At 57.3% G+C, this 18942-nt stretch overlaps 1 protein-coding gene across 3 annotated transcripts in view; it reads left to right on the top strand.

The window, feature by feature from the left end:
• The window catches only part of STRN (striatin), a 76731-nt gene that overhangs the window by 12067 nt on the left and 45722 nt on the right, over positions 1 to 18942 (top strand). The gene's annotated exons all lie outside the window — the stretch shown is intronic.

Below are 18942 nucleotides of genomic sequence, written 5' to 3'. Positions count from 1 at the left end.
GGCCACCCGCCTCAGACTTTGTTTCCTCCCTCCCTGAGTCACTCCAGGGCGCCTTCATTTCCCTGGGACCCGCCAGGCTGGTCCGCGCTTCCCCGTGCTTCTCCGTGCGTCGCGAATGAATCACTTCACCTTGCATTGTTCCTTAGCACGCATGTCAGACCTGTGTCTGCATGCATGGCCTGTCTCACGGGCTGTGCAAGGTATGTGTGTGGATCCTGGTGTGTGGTGCGTGTCGGGAGACGGCGAGGCCGTGGCGCTGTCGCTCTGTGGCTCCAGCTCCTTCTGCCCAGGTCTGCCATCGGGAAGAGCACTTGGCGCTGAGGCCTTGCCCAGGCCCCACGGGTCCTTACAACAGGGCTCCCTCGAGGGGTGCGCGGCCTCTGAGCTGCAGCCTGAGGTGAGCCGGGCAGGCGGTGCCCGGTTGGGGCTGCCCGGCCGTGTGCACGCACCGTCAGGAGTGTCCCCGTACCGTGTCCCCATCAGCTGGGCATCGGAACTTTTTTTTCTCCCCTAAACTTCAGCTGTTGCACACATTTGTCATTTTTTTTTAAGTGAAAAATCATTTGAATTTTTTTTTCTGTGAAAATAAATCTTACAACATCACTTATTTCTTTGCATTCTATTTTTTTTACTGGTTTTGTTTGTAGCTGTATTACCAGTATATTGTGATTTTAAACTTTAAATAAGACAGAACAACTCACCACATTTTAGAATGACAGATCTTGATTTTTTTTTTTCTCATCTCAGAGCCTGCCTATTTCCCTCCTATCAAAAGTGAAAGTTGAACTTTCCAGAGCCCGGTAGAACGCTTGTCGCTGTGGATTTTAGGAATGCGTGCCTTTGCTTGCGAGGCGGCGAGAGTGTCTGTCCCCACCGCGTACCTGCGTCCTCACGGGCCCCTGAGGTCGAGTGGAGAAGCGACAGACCGGGTTCTCCGCCTCACGGAGCTTATAATTAGGCAATGGTTTTGGACTTGAGAGCGATCCTAATCTCTGATCCAGGGCTAATAGAGGCTTCTCCCACCACCGAGAAGCAAAGTGATCCCAAAGGGTATGATTTGGCGGGTTATTTTTTGGGTATGCTAAATTTTTTCCTCCACTGAAATTAACAGCAATCGCGTTCCCAGACCCAAATTGTATCATGTAGGAATGGTCTATTTTTGGCCCGCAGAGGAAGCCTGGGTCCCCTGCGACAATGCCACTTTCCTTCCCCATTTCAGAACCCGCCACGCAGCAGTGCCCGAGAAGCCCTTGCTCAGCACCTCCCCGTCGGGGCTGACGCCCGTCCCCATCCGGGCTCGCCGCGCCTCCCGGGGCAGGCCACATCACCCCCAGGTCCTCACTGGCCCTTTTGGAGAAATCGGGCGCCAGCGGGTGTGGTATCGCCCGGCTGGGTGCCCTCTGGGCCGGGCGCGGGAGGCTGGGCTGGCGCCTGCCTGGCCACTCGCTCACACCCCTCTGGCACTCGCCTCACTGACCCCGGACTGCCCTGGCCTCCTCTCTCGGCTCGCACCCTGCCCTAGCCGCCCCGCGCGGGCCAGGTCCTGTTGTGGCGACCCCTCAGATCACGGTCCTCGTGGGTCCCGGGACGCCCCGGCCTGGTGTCTCCCCGCCGGCCCACCTGAGGCTGTGCTGTCCCTCGCGGCGGGGTCCTTCTGCCCAAGCCCGGCCTCCCAGGCTCGGGGCCGGGCAGAGGCTGCGACTCTGGGACGTTTCCCGCCCGTCCTCGGCGCCTGAGCTTCCACGCCCCACACGGACGGACAGACGCCCTCCCTCCGGCCGGCCCGCCTGGGCCTCTCCGGAAACCTTTCGCCGGACTCTTTTGCTCACCTGTCCCTCCTCTCCCGACATCTGATCCTGGGTGTTTCGGGGTCAGGCCCCGTGGCCTTGGGCGCTGCTCCTGTCCCTGGTGGTGCTCGGGGCAGGGGGGACCCTCTGTGGCAACGCGCTGACCCTCCGCCCCCTCCTGCGAGGCCCATGCGGAGCCCCGGCGCTGTCTTCCCAGCCCCCTTCCTCCCTTCTTTTAAAACAGTTATTTCTGGCACCTGTCAGAGTACGTTAACAATGATGTTCAAATTGAATTCAATTTAGCACGAAGGAAATCCTGCCTGAAAATGCAAAAAACTTTTTTTTTTTTTTGCTTTGCTCTCTGATAACTGTAAAAAGAAAAAAAAAGAACTTGATAATTATGGAGGGTTTTATTCCTGTATTCAGGAACAATTAAAAGAAATAGCCCAAGTCCTAGAGCCTTGGATTATATTTCACTTAGCTGAGAGCCGTCTCCCGCGGGAAACGTACAAATAAGCAGAATGAAAGCGAAGAAGACTCCCAGGGCGTGTGCTCACAGGGTGCCCTGGCGGCCACAGAATAGCGGTGGACTCTCGTGGGGGGTCATTCCTGTGTTTCTCAGGGTCTGTGCCTGGCCCCAAGCCCCGGGGGCTGTAGTTGCCGCTGACGCAGCCATGGGCGAAAGTGCCTCACCTCCCGTCACGGCGCAGTGCCGCTCGCCGGAGGTGGCGAAGCTGGTGGCTTTTATTTATTTATTCATTTACTTTGCGCCACACCTGGCGATGCACAGGCATCACTCCTGGCAGTGCTCGGCGGGCCATATGGGGTGCCCGGCGTCGAAGGCATCGGACCCGGGTGGGCCTTGTGCGAGGCAGGAGCTCCCTGCCGTGCAGAAGAGGGACTCTCTCTTTAGAGACCTCAGAGGTTAGCGAGAGCCCAGCCCCCCGCCCCCCACATCAAAGAACATTCGCTCAGTAGGTGATACAGTAATGGCCCGGGTTCTCAGGAGAGCTGGGGTTGTGGCCAGGAGCTCTGTAAACTACGAAGCTGCAATTTACAGATCTTGAGATTTACTATACTTCAAAGCTTCGGTGGCTTGATTTATCTTGGTTTGTTTTGTGTGTGTGTGTGTGGGGGCACACCCGACAATGCTGAGGGGTTATTCCCAGCTCTGCGCTCAGGAATTACTCCCGGGGGGGGGGGGATTCTTGGGGGCCCCTGTGGGATTCCGGGGTCAGCCGGGCACGGTGCGTGCAGGGACAACGCCCTCCCCGCTGTCCTGTCCCGTCGGCCCCTACTGTAAGTTGTTTCCTGTGTCTGCTTGGCTCTTTTCTCTATCCCCACCTTGGGGCTTCTCCCCTCACTAAGTTTGTTGTGTTTTGACGTGTCCGCCTCCCTCCCCTTCCTGCCGTCTCTGACGCCACCGCAGCGCGTGGTGCACCCTGGCCTCGAGCTGGCGCGCTGTCCTTTTTCTCTCCTTCCTTCTTTCCTTCCTTCCTTCCTTCCTTCCTTCCTTCCTTCCTTCCTTCCTTCCTTCCTTCCTTCCTTCCTTCCTTCCTTCCTTCCCTCCCTCCCTCGCTCCCTCCTTCCTTCCTTCCTCGCTCCCTCCCTCTCTCCCTCCCTCCCTTGCTCCCTCCCTCCTCCCTCCCTCCCTCCCTCCCTCCCTCCCTCCCGGGGTTGCTGTGTGTCAGAGATGGCACCTTTTGCCCTGACACCCGCAGGGGCCCGGCAGGAGTCCCTGGGAGGTCCCTGGCTCATGCTCTGGTGCAGGGCGCTGCCTGCCTCCTGCATCGTGGTTGGTGCTCTCTGGCGAGCCGCCCCTGCTTGGGGTTTTCTTCTTCCCCCTTTTTTTTTTTTCAGATTATTTGAGAAAGTGGTTGCTGAGAGCTGTGACCTAAGTTTCTGTGTTAACGCCCCCCCACCTTTTTTAAAAAATTTTTCAACCCAGGCCTCCTGCAGGTAAAGCTCGTTCTCAGCCCTTTGAGCTGTCTCCCCCGCCCTAGGTTTTTTTTTAAATCCGGAAAGTTGAGAGCTGAAAGACATGTAATTATTAATCAAGCTAGTTTTAATAAAACTTCCTTAGTTAACGAGTGTTCTATTGATTTTTTTAAAAAAACTTAACTTTGCAGGGCTGGAGCGACAGTCTAGCAGGTAGGGCACCTGCCTTACATTTGGCTGACCCGAGTTCCATCCCCGGCACCCCATATGGTTCCTCGAGCCCCACCGAGAGTGATCCAAGAGTGGCCCCTCGATGTAGAGCTAGGAGGAAGCCCCGAGCACTGTCGAGTGACCCCTCCCTTTCCCCCTCCCCGTAACCTGGTGTAACTTTGCTCTAATGTGACACAGAAGAAATTTGGGCCGTGAATCACTGAATCGAAATGCGTTTCTACAAGAGGGAATGGTGTGTTTAATTTTAGTAGTTTCTATAGAATTTACAAGTGAATTTGGATGCTAACTTTAGAAGCTCTGCACTTGATACTGGGGAGCAGGAATAGGCCCAGGGCTGGGTGTGGGGGGAGCAGATCAGAGTCAGGAGCTCAGCGTGAAGCCAGGCGTTTGCTTGGTGGTGGTGTTTATTGTGGGGGTCAGGCCCAGCCTCGCCGACAGAAGGGACAGAGGCCGGCGGGGCCTGCTGCTGGGGTGAGCCGCTGAGGCTGGGGGGGAAGGGCAGGGGCTGACCCAGGGCGGAGAGACGCGGCCGAGAGAGGGTCGGGGAGGGGCTGGCTGGACGGCTGGACGGCGGGACGGGAGTCTCGCGGGGGGGGGGGGGGGGCGGCCAGAGTAGGGCCGTCACCTGGCAGGGAGCGGTGCCCGGGGGCCATCCCGTCAGCTGATGAGAGGGATGAGACAGGACCGGGGCGGGGCGGGGGGGCTCTCAGGGATGTAGGGCCACACGGGGCCCAGGAGGAAGTTCAAAGGTCAGGCCTTGGGCGCAGCCCCGGGTGGCCTGGCTGAAGCTCGGCCAAGGAGTGTTGCAAAGACCACAAGCCCAGCGGCTCTGCGGAGCCTGGGCCGGGGCGACGCTGAGAGCTCTGGGCGCAGCCTCTGCGCGTGGGGCCCGGCCCTGACCCCGCCGCCCTGGCCCTGCGCCGGGTGGGAGGGGCCTCGCCCTGGACGCGTCCGCTCCTGAGACGGTGCAGCCCCCGGCCCTTCCCGGAGCTCTGCCCGGGCAGCCTCGGGCACTTGGCTGCACCTCCGGCCCGGGGGGCTGAGGGTGTGTGGGGGGCCCCGACCCCCTCCGTCCTGCTGCGAGTGCCCGCCCTGCCCTCCCCGTGGGGCGCAGAGCAGCCGTGCGCACAGGCAGTGAGCTTTCATGTGCTCGCGCTCACCCGGCAGTGCTCGCAGTTCTACAGGTGAAGGTTTTTATTTCATTTTAAAAGTTTTGCTTTTTTTAAAAAAATTTTTTTATTTTATTGAATCACCATGTGGAAAATTACAACGCTTTCAGGTTTAAGTCTCAGTTATACAATGCTGAAACAACCGTCCCTTCACCAGTGCCCATATTCCACCACCAAAAAAAAACCCCAAAACACCAAAAACCCAGTATGCCTCCCATCCCGCCCCCTCCCCGCCCGAACTGATACATTTCACTTTACTTTCTCTTTACTTGGTTACATTCAATATTTCAACACAAACCTCACTATTATTGTTAGTAGTTCCCCACTAGAGTCAGACCTGTTGTGAAGAGATAAGAGGTTTTGGATTTCTGTATTTTAGCAATAAGTCCAGGGAGATTTCTTCCAGATATTGGACCATTGCAAGCTTGTAACTCTCATCTGTGGTCCTCATAATATGGCGGTCGCCACGCCCTTCACCCCCGGCAAGGAAGAGGCAAGAGAGAGAAATACCTTTCCCCTCCTGGGCAGGCATGGGGCCGCGGCTTAGTTCTCAGTCTGGAGACATTCTGCGAGGAGCTGCCCGTACCAAAAGTAGTTTAGCTGGCTCTGGAGCCATGCTCGTGCAGCTGCAGCCCCTAGGATCACATCTCGGCGGCCAAAAGTTTTGCTTTTAAGTTGAGGTCTCATAGTTTTCATATATAGGCAGTTCTCCTGCTCCCTTTATTTTTATTCATTTCTTTCTGATTTGGGGGCCATACTTGGCGATGCTCAGGGCTTCCTCCTGGCTCTGTCCTCAGGAATCACCCCTGGCGGTGCTCAGGGGACCTGATGGGATGCTGGGGATCGAACCCAGGTTGGCTGTGTGCAAGGCAGATGCCCTCCCTTGCTGGACTGTCACTCCAGTTCTTTTTATTTTTTAAAAAAGTCAAGGGGCTGGAGCACAGCTGAGCGGCTGCGGACATGCTTTTCCTGTGAGAGATCCAGGGTTGATCCCTGGCTCCCCATGGTCCCCTGGGATGACCCCCAAGTACAGAGCTAGAAGAAGTAGCTCTTGAGTACTGCCAGGTGTCAACCCTCTCCTCCCCCAAAATCTAGTTTTTATTTTAATCTACTAAGATATTTTAAATATGGTACTTTTGGGGGGGCCGTACTTGATTTACTATCACTGTCACTGTCACTGTATTACTGTCATCCCATTACTCATGATTTGCTCAAGTGGGCACCAGTAATGTCTCCATTTGTCCCTGACGTGTTCAGGGTCAGGGGAATGAAGCCCATTATTGTTACTGTTTTTAGCATAGCGAATACGCCACGGGTAGCTTGCCAGGCTCTGCTGTGAGAGATTCTGCATTGCTCTCTTCCAGGAGCTTTGTTTTATAGTCTCTGGATCTTGGCCGTTGATGAGATTACATGGTGCCAGGGCAGTTTGTGGGTGTAGCTGCCAAGCTACTGGAAAACAGGGGATCTGGGTGGAGGAGGCCCAGTCCTGATCCGAGCAGGCTTGGAGATCTCAGCCATGGGTCCCACATACCTGGGTTCCTCTGTTGGTTCCTTCATGCATGAGGCTCGTCCGAGTGTGCGGAGAGTGGCCTTGAGCATGGCTGTGGCTGGGTTCTGGAGGTTTTTGGCTGCGGGGGCACTGCTTGGGGCCGGGAGGAAAACTCAACCCGCCCCCTCCAAGGGGCCCTGGTCAGAACAGCCTGGCACGGGGGGCAGGAGATTTACTAACATTTAGAAATTTTATCTCTTGTATTCTAAAGAAAGTTGCATTATAAAGATTCTTGTAATCTTGTTCTCACACAGCTGGTTTCTCACACTTTTCTGTTCGTGCTCACTGTCCTTGGTCTGCACACAACCCTTTGGCGAGTTTGCTTACCTGTCTTTGTCTTCATTCTCTCCATAGTCTCCCCCGACTTTCCTTTATGTGTCTTTGCAAACTACTGCCTGACCTGTGTAATGCATATTTTTATGTACAGAAACCAGATTTTGTCATGCTCGCTTTTCCAAAGCTCCATCTGTGCTGTTCTATGTGTATTAAGTACATGACTTCTGTTAGATATGCCAAAAACAGTAACAACAAGTCTCAGAGTGGAGATGTGACTGGTGCCCGCTCAAGCAAATTGATGAACAACGGGATGACAGTGCTACAGTGCTACTAGTGGGCCAGGGAGCTGCTGATTTGTTTGGTGTATGCAAAGTTCATTCGGCCAAGATACCACTTGCTGTCCAGGATCGCCGCCTCTGTCCCCACCCCACCAGGGGATCCTAATGGCATGTCGCCGTCACCACTGCACTGAGCATTGCCGAGCATTTGGCTTCATGCTGATTGGATAGATGCCAGGTTCTCTCTCTGACCGATGTCAGTCCTCCGTATTCTTACTAAGTTCAAACCCTTTCAGGGCTAGAGATGGGCTCAGAGGAAGAGCACGTGACTTGCATGTGTCTTGGGTTTGATCCCTGGAACGCCAGAAAAAAATACCAGTAAATGTCTCTTCCTACCTCTCCGTTGTTTGCTCGCACCCTTTGTAGAAGCGTGGTGGGTTCTTCATTTGCCAAAGCTCTCTTCTAGCTCTATTCACAGGTAGGGTTTGTTTTTTATTTTTTTTTAAATTTATTTTTGGTAACTGTTCCAACAAGCTGTTATAATTTTAACTGGAAATAGAATGATAGTTTTATTAAAGCTAAATAAATCTAGTAGTTGTGAAGTGGGGTAAGATGAAGTCATTGGAATTTGTATTTATAGTAGAGACATAAAATGACAGGCATTGTTTACGTAATAGGTTTAATTATAAAAAGGCATATTCTCATGACTTCGCTTACAAGTTAATAAAAGCAGACGCAATTATATCTGCTGTAACTCTTTTGGAAAAATATTAGGGGTTTGTGAATGTATGAGAACCAAGATGACTAACTCCTTAAATCTGAAGATTATTTGGAAACTTGAGCTTTGCTCTCTCTTCCTCGCAGATAAACGTCCACCTTAGTGAATAAATGAGCGGCATAAAATGTTTGCACTTCATTCTTGTCTTCCCTTCATACAAGCCCCCTGCTGCGTTATCTCCTTAAGCCTTCATATGTCGCTCCCATGGAAAATAGGAAGCACGAGTCCCGCTTAGCTCCGGAGTATATGTTCACAGGACGCGTGTGGGCCCGGGAGGGAGCCCAGCGGTCGAGCGCTGGCCTGGTGTGTGGCCCTTGGCTCCAGCTGCGGCACTGCAGCGAACGGGCGTCGGCGTACACATTAATGTCTTAAATGCAGTAGGTTTATAAATAATTAAACTATGTCGCGTGTGACAGTGAAATGAGTTAGTACACTTGCTCAGAATGGTAACACAGGACAAGTTCAGTAAAATTTAACTTCTGTTACTACAGTGATTGTGTAAGGGCCACACTGGCAGTGCTCGGGCTTTCTCCTGGCCCTGCACCCAGGGGGCCACTCCTGGCGGTGCTGGGGGTCGAACCTGGTGGGCCACATGCAAGGCAGGCGCCCTCCCCGCCGTGCTCTCTCTCTCTGGCTCCAGTTCTGCCCACGTTTGTATATTGGCAGCTCCAGTGTCTGTCCTGATATTTAGTAACTGTACAGCCAGACGTATTCTCCCCCTTTCTGCGTGTCTCTGCCAGGAGCACTTTAGACGGAGCCCGCTGTCCCCACGGTTGTCTCGGGCAGTAGGTGGGGGTGAAGGTGGGTCTGGTGGGAGTCGCAGGGCGTTTGGCTTTGTTTCTAGTGAGGGAAACTTGTAATGGATCTTCAGCTTGGGCCACGCCCAGCAGTGCTTTGGGAGACCACGGGGGGCGGTGTCCGCTGCTGTCCTCCCTCCGGTGCCCGAGCTGCTGGGTAGTGTGTGTTGGATCTTGTTCCTGTGCTCAGGGCCTGGGGCTGTGGCTCTCAGTCCTGTGAATGGCGGGGTTTGTGCAGCCGTGCCCCCCCACCTGTGCCCCGTCCCCCCCAGCTTCTGCCCGCAGACCCTTGGCTGTTTCTGCTGCCTCTGGGACCTGCTGTTCCCTCGGACTCTAGACCCCGCAGAGGAGAGACACGTGTGCCGCCCCTCCGGGTGGGCTCCGTCCCCAGTCCCCTCCCGGCCACCCAGAGCAGCTGGTTGTGTGGTTCCCTCCTTCCCGGCGGTGCTCTGTGTCCCACTGCACGTGTACGGAGGGTGTCACGGGTCCCGCCGTGCTCCTGCAGGTGCAGGGTGGCCGTCCCGGGCCTCCATAACACGCTTTCTCCTTGTCGGTGTTTGCTTTGTTTCTGGCCCGCTCACCTGGGGAGCCTCGGGGCCCTCCCAGGGCCTTTCCCCCTCCCCCTCCCCCCCCCCCCCCCCCCCCCCCGTCCTTGGACACTTGTTTCCGGACTCCGGCCGCTGTGAGCAGCGCTGCCCCCGTGCTGCCGCCCCGGGCCCCGGCTCACCTGGCTCCAGCCTCCCCTCACTGACCCCAGGGCCTTGTCTGGGCGTCACGGGATCAAAGCTGCCGCCCGGCCTTGTGGGCCCTTGAGCAGCGAAGGGCGGGCGCCCAGGAGAGGCGTGGTGGTTAGGTGGTTAGGTTGACCCCCGCACCCCGCGCTCCCCAGATGTCACGGGTGCGGCCCCAGAGGCCCCTCAGTTGGCACTGCAGGGCCCAAGCAGGGATCCCGGACCCGCCTCCCCCCTGCTTTCGGGAGTCCCCTTCCCCACCCCCCCCAAAGAACGGGTGCGACTGTGTCGCTGGGAAGAGGAGGCCCGTGGAGACGCACCTGGAGACGTGCCTGAGCCCGGGGACGGCGGGAGCCAGGAGGTGACGCTGCAGCGCGTCTCTGTGCACGGGGAGCCCGCCGACCCCACAGCACGGCGGGGTGGGGGGCGTCGAGGGGGCCGGAGCAGAAGCAGGAGCAGGAGAGCTTTGCCCCTGGACCGCGGGATGTTTGGGCGAGCACAGACCCCGCTGCCCGAGCACCCCGGAGCCGTCTCGGGCTGAAGGCTGGCAGCCCCCGAGTGGGGTGGCAGCCGCCACCCGGCCCCACACCCTCCCGGACCTGACGGCTGGGGACCAGCAACCCAGAGGGGCGGGGCGGGAGAGCTCGGGGCCCTGGCTTGGGACCCCTTAGCAGGGCCCGGGGAGACAGACGCCCACTGAGGCACTCGGGGGTCTTTCTCTTCTGGTAGTTCCAGTACTGGACTGGAGCGATAGCACAGTGGGTAGGGCGTTTGTCTTGCATGCTGCCGACCCGGGTTCGATTCCTCCATTCCTCTCGGAGAGCCCGGCAAGCTACCGAGAGTATCCCGCTCGCACGGCAGAGCCTGGCAAGCTCCCCGTGGCGTATTCGATATGCCAAACACAGTAACAACAAGTCTCACTATGGAGACGTTACTGGTGCCCACTCCAGCAGACCCGTGGACAGTGGGACGACAGTGCTCCAATTCCATTTGCCAGTTTGTCGTAACGCGCAGTATGACTTCGGTTTGTCAGTGCCCGCTGCAGGGGTCGACTTGGGGGTGGGAGGGGCAGTGGTGTTTAAGAGTGCACAGAGGAGAAAGCAGGTTTTCTGTACACGTATGTCAGCTCCCCCTCCCCCACTGGTGAAAACATTCGGCTGATTTGCATTGCCACTGGTCACATGTGTTTGTGATTCATTCCTGGGAATATCGGGTTTATCACTGAGTCCGTTGCCAGTGCGTAAAGCTGCCTTTCAGGTTTGATGTGGGTTATTTCTCTTTGTGATTCTGGGGCTGGAACCCAGGACTCCAAGCTCAGTCCCCGGCCAGGGCTGCCGTGCAGAAAGGGACGCGCGGTTTACCCGGGCAGCAGAGCCCCGGGGTGGGCTGCAGAGACCTCCCCCCGCTGCTATCAGGGCTCCATATTTCAAACTTACCACTTGAATTTTTACTTGCTGGCTAAACTGTAACTTTGCTCTTAATTATTATCTCTATGTTCTCTGGAGTAGAATCCACTTATTATGTTGATTACTATTAGCTATTTGTTTTGAAAGATAAGTTTTCAGAAGCTGTTTCTCCCCCATACTTTGTCACAGTTCATTTTATCTTGCTCTCAGACCCCTTTGCTGTGTGCAGCTTAATTGTGGCGATAGTAACTTCTTGGCCTCGATGACCTGGTCTCCTGGACGGGCCGAGCCTGGGTCCCCTGCAGTGTAAACTCATCTCTGTGACGAGATAAGCTCCCAGTCAATGCCGGGGTCCTTTTCCGGGCGGGGCGGGGGCAGGAGGTGCCCGCGCTCGGCCGTGCTCGGGGGCTGCTCCTGGCCTGGGCGCGGCGCGGGGTCCGTGCGGAATACACGCACCCGTCGAGCCCCTCCCGGCCCCTGAGAGGGCGGGTTTATTTCTGTTTGGTTTTGGGTCACACCCCGCAGTGCTCAGGGCTTGGTGCCGCCAGGGCTTGAGTCCAGGCTGTCTGCATTTGTGCAGGGCCAGTGCCGTGTTCCCGGGTCTCCGGGCCCCGAGTTCGAGAAGCGAGTGGGACTGTGTGCTGGGCTGCGGCAGCTTCACGGTTTTCCTTTTCAGAACGGTCAGGCCTCGGGCCGGGTGAGAGTGCCGGGGGTGTGAGCTGGCCTCGCGTGCGGTCGACCTGGGCTCCCCAAACAGCATACGGTCCCCCCCCCCAGCAGGAGTGACCCCTGAACAGAGCCAGCCCCGAGCACTGCGGGTGTGGCCCCACAGCAAAAACACACAAGAAGGGGCTGGAGCAATAGCACAGTGGGGAGGGTGTTTGCCTTGCACTCCCTTGCACTCGGCCGACCCGGGTTCGATTCCCAGCATCCCATATGGTCCCCTGAGCACCGCCAGTGGTGATTTCTGAGTGCAGAGCCAGGAGTAACCCCTGTGCATCGCCGGGTGTGACCCAAAAAGCAAAAAAAAAACAAACAAAAACACACAAGAAAAAAGCCCCATAACCCACCCTGCCCCCAACAGAAACAAAATGTTTCGGCTCCTTTCGGTTCTGACAGGTAAATCTTGATCCTTAGAACTGTGTTGCTGTTGCTGTCAAGTTTTTATTTGTTAGAATAGTTTGAGTCCCCTGGAAGTGACTCTGTTTCTGTCTGCCAGTGCTCTCTGAATAGGGCTGATAGGGAGGTGCCACGGGTCCAATGTTAATAAAGGTTCATGTTATCTGAAGAGTTAATGACCCACTAATTCCTCCCTTCCCCCCCCCTTGGTGATCAGGGGTTACTCCTGACGTGGTGCTCAGGGATCACCCCCGGCAAGCTCGGGGACCAGTAGGGGTGCCTGGGATTGAGCCGGGGCAGCTGCATGCAAGGCGGGCGTCCTCCCCGCTGTGCGGTCCCTCGGTGCCATGCTGCGTGGCCCACTGTCAGATGGAGATCAGACTCGTCGTCGACGCCTGGTGCGCCCCGTGCCTCCCTCCGTGGGGGGGGGGGCTGCTGGGCTCCCCCCGGGACGTGCCTGTTGCCTCAGTCGCGTTGTGGCCTGAACCACGGTGCTGGCGCCCACTGTCCCGGCCGGAGGGTGGGTCACCGACGGCTCTGCAGGATGGCGGCTGGCCTGGGCCTGGGCCACCAGAGTCGAGGCCTCATGCAGGCATGTCGGCCGCAAGCCGCGTTCCCACCAGACTCAGACTCGGCCTCATTCATTCATTCATTCATTCACAGTCCAGAGCTCGGTGGACACGGTGGGACCCCGCTGTGCCCGTTCCGTGTTGGAGGGTCCTGTCCTGCCCTTTCGGTTCTTCACATTTTAAACTACTTTTTTTTTTGCCTTTTTTTGGGGCAGGGGGGGGTCACACCCGGCGATGCACAGGGTTACTCCTGACTCTGCACTCAGGAATTACTCCTGCGGTGCTCAGGGGACCATATGGGATGCTGGGAGTCGAACCTGGGTCGGCCGCGTGCAAGGCAAACGCCCTCCCCGCTGTGCTATCGCTCCAGACCCTAGTTTGTCATATCTTTCACTGTCGGTCTTGAGAAAGGATGTCTGGGAACAGACTGTTTGGAAGTAAATGTCTGAAAAATGAATGACTGATGATGTGCTAGGATGAATGCGTGCCTTGACCATGCTGGGCTGTTTCATAATAGCTTAAATATTACTCTGATTCATGGATGTTTATATGTGCCCATACCACCCTCTTTGGACTATTTTTTTTTTTATCATGGCGTAATGTCTTTTCTATGATAGATTTTGGTGTGACTTTTCATTGTTATTTGTCAGTCACTTATTTTGTTTGTGTGATTTGTTATTGCTTTATAATTTTTTATTCCTTATGTGGACTAGTTACTGCCCTCCAAATCTGGACATTTTCGAGTTCTTTCACTGATACCTTTTCTTAATTTTCTCTGCTCCGTGGGAATTTATTTTTATTGAACATTGAGCTCTTTGATTTCTTTACTTAATTTTTCATTTCTCTGTCGTTTGGTCTATCGTGTGTTTTGAGTTCTCTTTTACTGTTTTGACTTATGTTTTCGGTTTTAAAGGATTTTGTTCTTTAAATGTTTTTCTAGGAGAGAGGGAGAGAGGGGGAAGAGAGGGAGAGAGGGAGAGGGAGAGAGAGAGGGGGGAGAGAGGGAGAGAGGGAGAGAGAGAGAGAGAGAGAGAGAGAGAGAGAGAGAGAGAGAGAGAACGAACACTCAGGCTCTGGAGCAAGAGTTTTTTTAAGTGGCACCCGCCAGTGCTCAGGGCTGACTCCCCTGTGTGCTCAGGGGTCTCTCCTGGCGGGCTCGGGGGCAGCCTGGGCTGCTGGGCACTGGCCCCCCGTAAGCTGTGTGCAGGGCGAGGGCCCAGCCGCTGTGTCCTGTGTCTCTGGCCCCTGGAGCCAGATTTGTCGTTCCGGGTCAGCCACACGGACGCACTCCCTGCAGGTGGCCGTCCCTCTCTGAGCCCCCCGGTGTGGGGTCCCTTCGTGCTTCCTCCCCCTCATGCTCGCGTCTCCGTCTCCTCGGGTCTGGGGTCTCTCCTCTGATGTCACGGGGCGCACTGCTCGGAGTGGACTGGGAAGCGGGGAGAAGCCCGCCCTCCCCTTTCCTCTGAGGCCTTTCCTGCCCCCCCAGTCCCCTCGGCCCGTGTTCAGCGTCTCCCCTCTGGGAGGCTGGAGTGGTGCGCGGGGAGGGCGTTGGCCTCGCACAGGCCCGGCCCCGCACTCCGGGTGGCCCCCTGAGCATCACGCCCGCCTCCCCCCGAAAGGTCTCCCATTCTGAAGTCTGTCCTGACTCCCCCCAGGTCCTTTCCCAGCCCTGCCTGGGGGGCGAGGCCCAGCTGCAGATGCCGCGGGAACCCGCCAGGGCGGTGGACGCCGTCTTCCCCGCAGCCCGGCCGCGTGGTCACCTTGGCCCCCGCTCCGGCACACCTGCTGGGGGCGCTCTCCCTGGCTGCGGGAGGCTGGCTACCGCCATGCACCTTGGTTCTGGTTTCGGGGCCACACCTAGTGGGATGCAGGGGCCTCTGCTCGGGGCCTGATTCTGGCCCCTCGGTCCTGCCCTGCCGCTTCCCGGACACCCTTCCCGCTGGCACCTGCCTCTCTGGGGGCTGCCTGCTGGTGCTGGCCGGGCCCCCCGGGGAGGCAGGGAGCCGACCCTTCCCTGGGGGGGTGCTCCTCCCGGCCAGAGCTGGGGGACGGCCACGCCCACGTGGTGCCGCCCCCCCCCACCCCGCCCCCGGAGCCGGCTCCCTGCCGCCGCCTTTCTTTTCTCATTCTCTTTGATCTTGTGGGCTTTATATTTTTCAAAAATTCATTTGATGTTATTTTTCAGGGGTGAAGGAAATGTTTAATATTTATAATTTTCGAATGTAGGAGTAGGAGCCATAATTCACGTTTCATAGCAACTAATATGGCAGAGAAAGAACCCAGAATTAAAATTTGTTTAAAGCTCAAAGGGGAAAAAAAAATTCATATAGGAATTCTGTATAGAACTTCCCAGGTCGGGAAAATATGGTCTAGTTTATGGTTATTGCTTTTCGTACCTCCAGTTTGTTTATTACTCTCTTAGTTTTCTCCTTCCGCTGTGACTGAAATTTTCTAAGGGCGTGATTGAGTGATCGCGGTGTATAAGGTACTTAGGACAGGGCGTGTTTGGGTATTTGTGTGGCTGCCATACACAGTTTGGTGAATACCAGGAACAGTAACAAGGCTCACGATGGAGCCGTTACTGGTGCCCGCGCAGGCAGACGGGTGAGCAGCGGGATGGCAGCGACAGCGACAGAGACACGGTGTTCAGTGCAAGTCAAGTGCACGACGGTTGGGAAAAGTGTTTGCACGAGTGCAAGGCTCTGCAGGGGGGGCTGGGGGGTGCCCAGGACCCCCGGGAGCCAGGTGGTCTGCAGGGGGCGGGAAGTGGTCGCCCAGTGGGCGGGAGTGTGCGACCCCAGCCAGGGAGCCCGTTTCCATGCTGGGAAATAAAGGCAATGAGTCGGGCCTCGGACTTTGGACCGTGGTGGGTGATTGAACTGTGTGAAGCTTGGGTGATCTCTTCCTTATCTGGACGGCTGAAAACACAGTCATGAATAGGGATTCGGACGCGGCTCAGTGAGGCTTGTGTGCGAGTGGCCTGTCCCCTGGCCGACCTCCACAGCACCCTGGGCGGGGAGGGGACGGCGTCTCTGCAGTGCCCTGGGCGGGGAGGGTCGGTGTCTCTGCAGTGCCCTGGGCGGGGAGGGGGCGGTGTCTCTGCAGTGCCCTGGGCGGGGAGGGGGCGGTGTCTCTGCAGTGCCCTGGGCGGGGAGGGGGCGGTGTCTCTGCAGTGCCCTGGGCGGGGAGGGGGCAGTGTCTCTGCAGTGCCCTGGGCGGGGAGGGGGCGGTGTCTCTGCAGTGCCCTGGGCGGGGAGGGGGCGGTGCCGCCCGTCTCTGCAGTGCGCTGGGCGGAGGGACGGGCATGTTCCCCGCTTTCTGCTGACCTGTACTTTGTATTTGGCCTCTTACCTCTGCCAGGCGGTGGAGGTCAGAGGTGGCCCGAGTTTGCCCCCTGGCACTGTGGCGCCTGGTGAAAGGCAGGGTCGAGACCCCCCTGCACACTGATTGGGGCGAGGGGGCCGCAGATAGCTCAGCGGGCTAAGGCTTGGGTCCAGCCCTGGCACCCTGGTCCCCCGGCGCTACCAGGAGTGACCCCGCCCCGCAGTGCCCAGGACTGAAGGGACGGAGAGTGGGACGGGCCGGCCTGGCCCCAGCTTTGCTGCATTTCCAGGGGGGAGGCCCAAGAGCAGCTGCAGTGCCGCAGAGCCCCCCCCCCCCAGAGCCCCCCAGCCCCGGCCACCAGCCGCTCCCGCCGCTAGGGCTGAGCAAGGATCTTTCTTGGTCCTTGCGGATTTGCCTCATTCAAAGTGAGGTGAGGTGGGGGTGTCCTTTTGCCAGATTCCTGGGAAACTGATGGCGTTTCCCCTCCACTCGCAGGTGACTTGGATGACAGCTGAAAATTATTGAACCTAAACCAGCATTTTGCGTTTTTTAAAAAATGCCTTCCAGAGATTTCACTTTTGAATTTTAGCCCTTTTGAATTTTAGAGTTCAGACAGTTTAAATATTTTTATAAGTGGTACACTTGTTTATTAGATATTCCTGTCTATGCACAAAACTCTTAGCTACAGAATATTTGCATTTCTTACATCTTTTTTGATAAATTAGAATAGAAAATCACACATAAATATTTTGTTCTACGTAGTCTTAAATAATTAAATATTCCATTACTTTCAGAAGTATTTATAATGGCGTGAAAGTATAAGGAATCATTTTCAATAAATAATGTGAAGGACATATAAGGTATCACTAAGTTTCATCACTTCTTTTCCCTGAGGCAGGTTTTCTCTCCGTACTTGTGCCATTGACCATTAAGTGTCTGTGCAGGTGGACGGGAGTGTGGAGGCTCGTACGCTTGAGAGTCATTTTTATACCCTGCACACTTGGTCCGGTGGAGTTTCTTTTCCTTTTTTCTCCGGATGTCAGTTGAGTGTCTCCTTCTCACTTTTGCTCCCGGAACCTTGGGGAGTTCAGGGGAGTTGGTTCGCCCTGAGGATGCTGGAGTGACATCAGTGTAGGCAGACGCGTTTTCTAAAAAAAAGAAAAGTTGTCAGAACGTAGCTCAGTTCTGTGTGAGAAGGAGTAGCGGGCAGGGGGGCTGGTCTCCGCCGGAAGGCCGTGCAGAGGGCTTCTCCGCGGCTCTGCAGAGGGTCCTCCTTCGGGTCTGAGACGCTGTCGGGGGGAGAAGACCCTCTGCACACCCACTGCCCAGCGGCTGAGGTCTGTCGGCCCCCGGGAGAGCGCGAGGGGCCTCTGGGCGCCTCTCCCATAGCCTCATTGCCGATGCCGACCCACTCCCAACACACACACACACACACACACACACACACACACATGGCCGTGAGCACACACACATACACGGCTGGGAGCACACACACACTCACAGTTGTGAGCACACACACACACTTACAGTTGTGAGCACACACATATACACGGCCGTGAGCATACACACATACATGGCCGTGAGCACACACACACACAGTTGTGAGCAGACACATATACACGGCCGTGCGCACACACAAATACATGGCTGGGAGCACACACACATACATGGCTGTGAGCACACACACACATACACGGCTGTGAGCACACACTCACAGTTGTGAGCACACACATATACACGGCCATGAGCACACACATGCTCTCACACACAGTTGTGAGCACACATAGCTGTGAGCACATACATGGCTATGAGCACACACACACACAGCGAGAGCGCGCGCAGTATGAGCACACAGTGTGAGCACACGCACACACACATACACACACAGGCAGTGAGGACACACACACACCACACACACACACATAGGCCGTGAGCACACACACACACAAACGCAGCCGTGAGCCTCGCCTTTCCCTGTGGTGGTTTGTTCATGGTCTTGGGCCCGTTCTCGGGGACGCCGTCCTCTTTGGCAGCGCGGCCGGCTGGCCCCGGGCTCCTGCCCTCCCCCGAGTGAGGACCTGAGACCCAGCAGGCAGCTCGTGGCTCCGGGGGTTTGGCTGGGCTGCAGTGGGGGTGGGGCTGGACGTGTTCTTGGGCGGGTCACACAGCGCAGTGCTCGGGGGAGGAGCAGGTGCGGAGACCTGGGTCTCCTGGGCCCGGGCCGGGCGCAGGTTCCAGGGCCACAGTCCGAGCCCCTGTCCCCCTGGGGCCCCTGGAGCCGAGGGCACCTGCGTGCAGAGACGCGAGGCCCGGCAGCGTGGGGCGGGGGTCCCTTCCCAGACCCTCTCCTTCTGGGACCTTCCTCTCGGGCGTGTCGGGTCTGCTGTCCCAGGCGGGTGCCGGGACAGAGGGGTCGCGGGTGCTCAGGGAGGAGGGGGTGGGGCGTGCGGGTCAGCGGGGGCCGGGCACTCGGGGCCCTCGCCGGCCTTTCCTGCTGGGCTTGGTGTGAGGCTGTCGTGGCTCAGCCCTGGCGCCCCGCACTCGGGACACGCACAGCCGTGTGGGAACCACCAACATGTGGTCACGACGGGCGGCCGCAGCCCGCGGGGAAGCTGGGAAGAGCCAAGCAGGAGTCGGCTGGTGCGGGGGCGGGTGCTCTCGGGGCATGTGGCTGACGCCCAGGACGTCCCCGAGCGGGAGTGACCCTGAGCGCGAGTGCGCAGTGACCCCAGCACCGCTGGGCGTGGCGCATGGCCCGAGGCCCAAGCCCAGCCCTCTCCCAGCGCGGAGGGTCTCGGTGGGCTGCGGGTCCCGCTCACTGGCCCCGAGTGGGTGAGGGCTGCGCGTGGCCTCACCAAGCCCTTCCTGGGGGCCTCTGGGGCCTTCTCCTGGGCCTGGGGTCGGCATCTCTTGGCGACCGCCACCCGTCACGTGCCAGGCCGAGCTGGACGTGGCCATGGAGTGGAAGGTGCATGCTGGGTGGTTGGCCA

This window comes from Sorex araneus, chromosome X (assembly GCF_027595985.1).
Source record: "Sorex araneus isolate mSorAra2 chromosome X, mSorAra2.pri, whole genome shotgun sequence".
Classification (NCBI taxonomy): Eukaryota; Metazoa; Chordata; class Mammalia; order Eulipotyphla; family Soricidae; genus Sorex; species Sorex araneus.
Note: the sequence above shows the minus strand (reverse complement) of the source record. Positions and strands in the feature narration are given on the sequence as shown.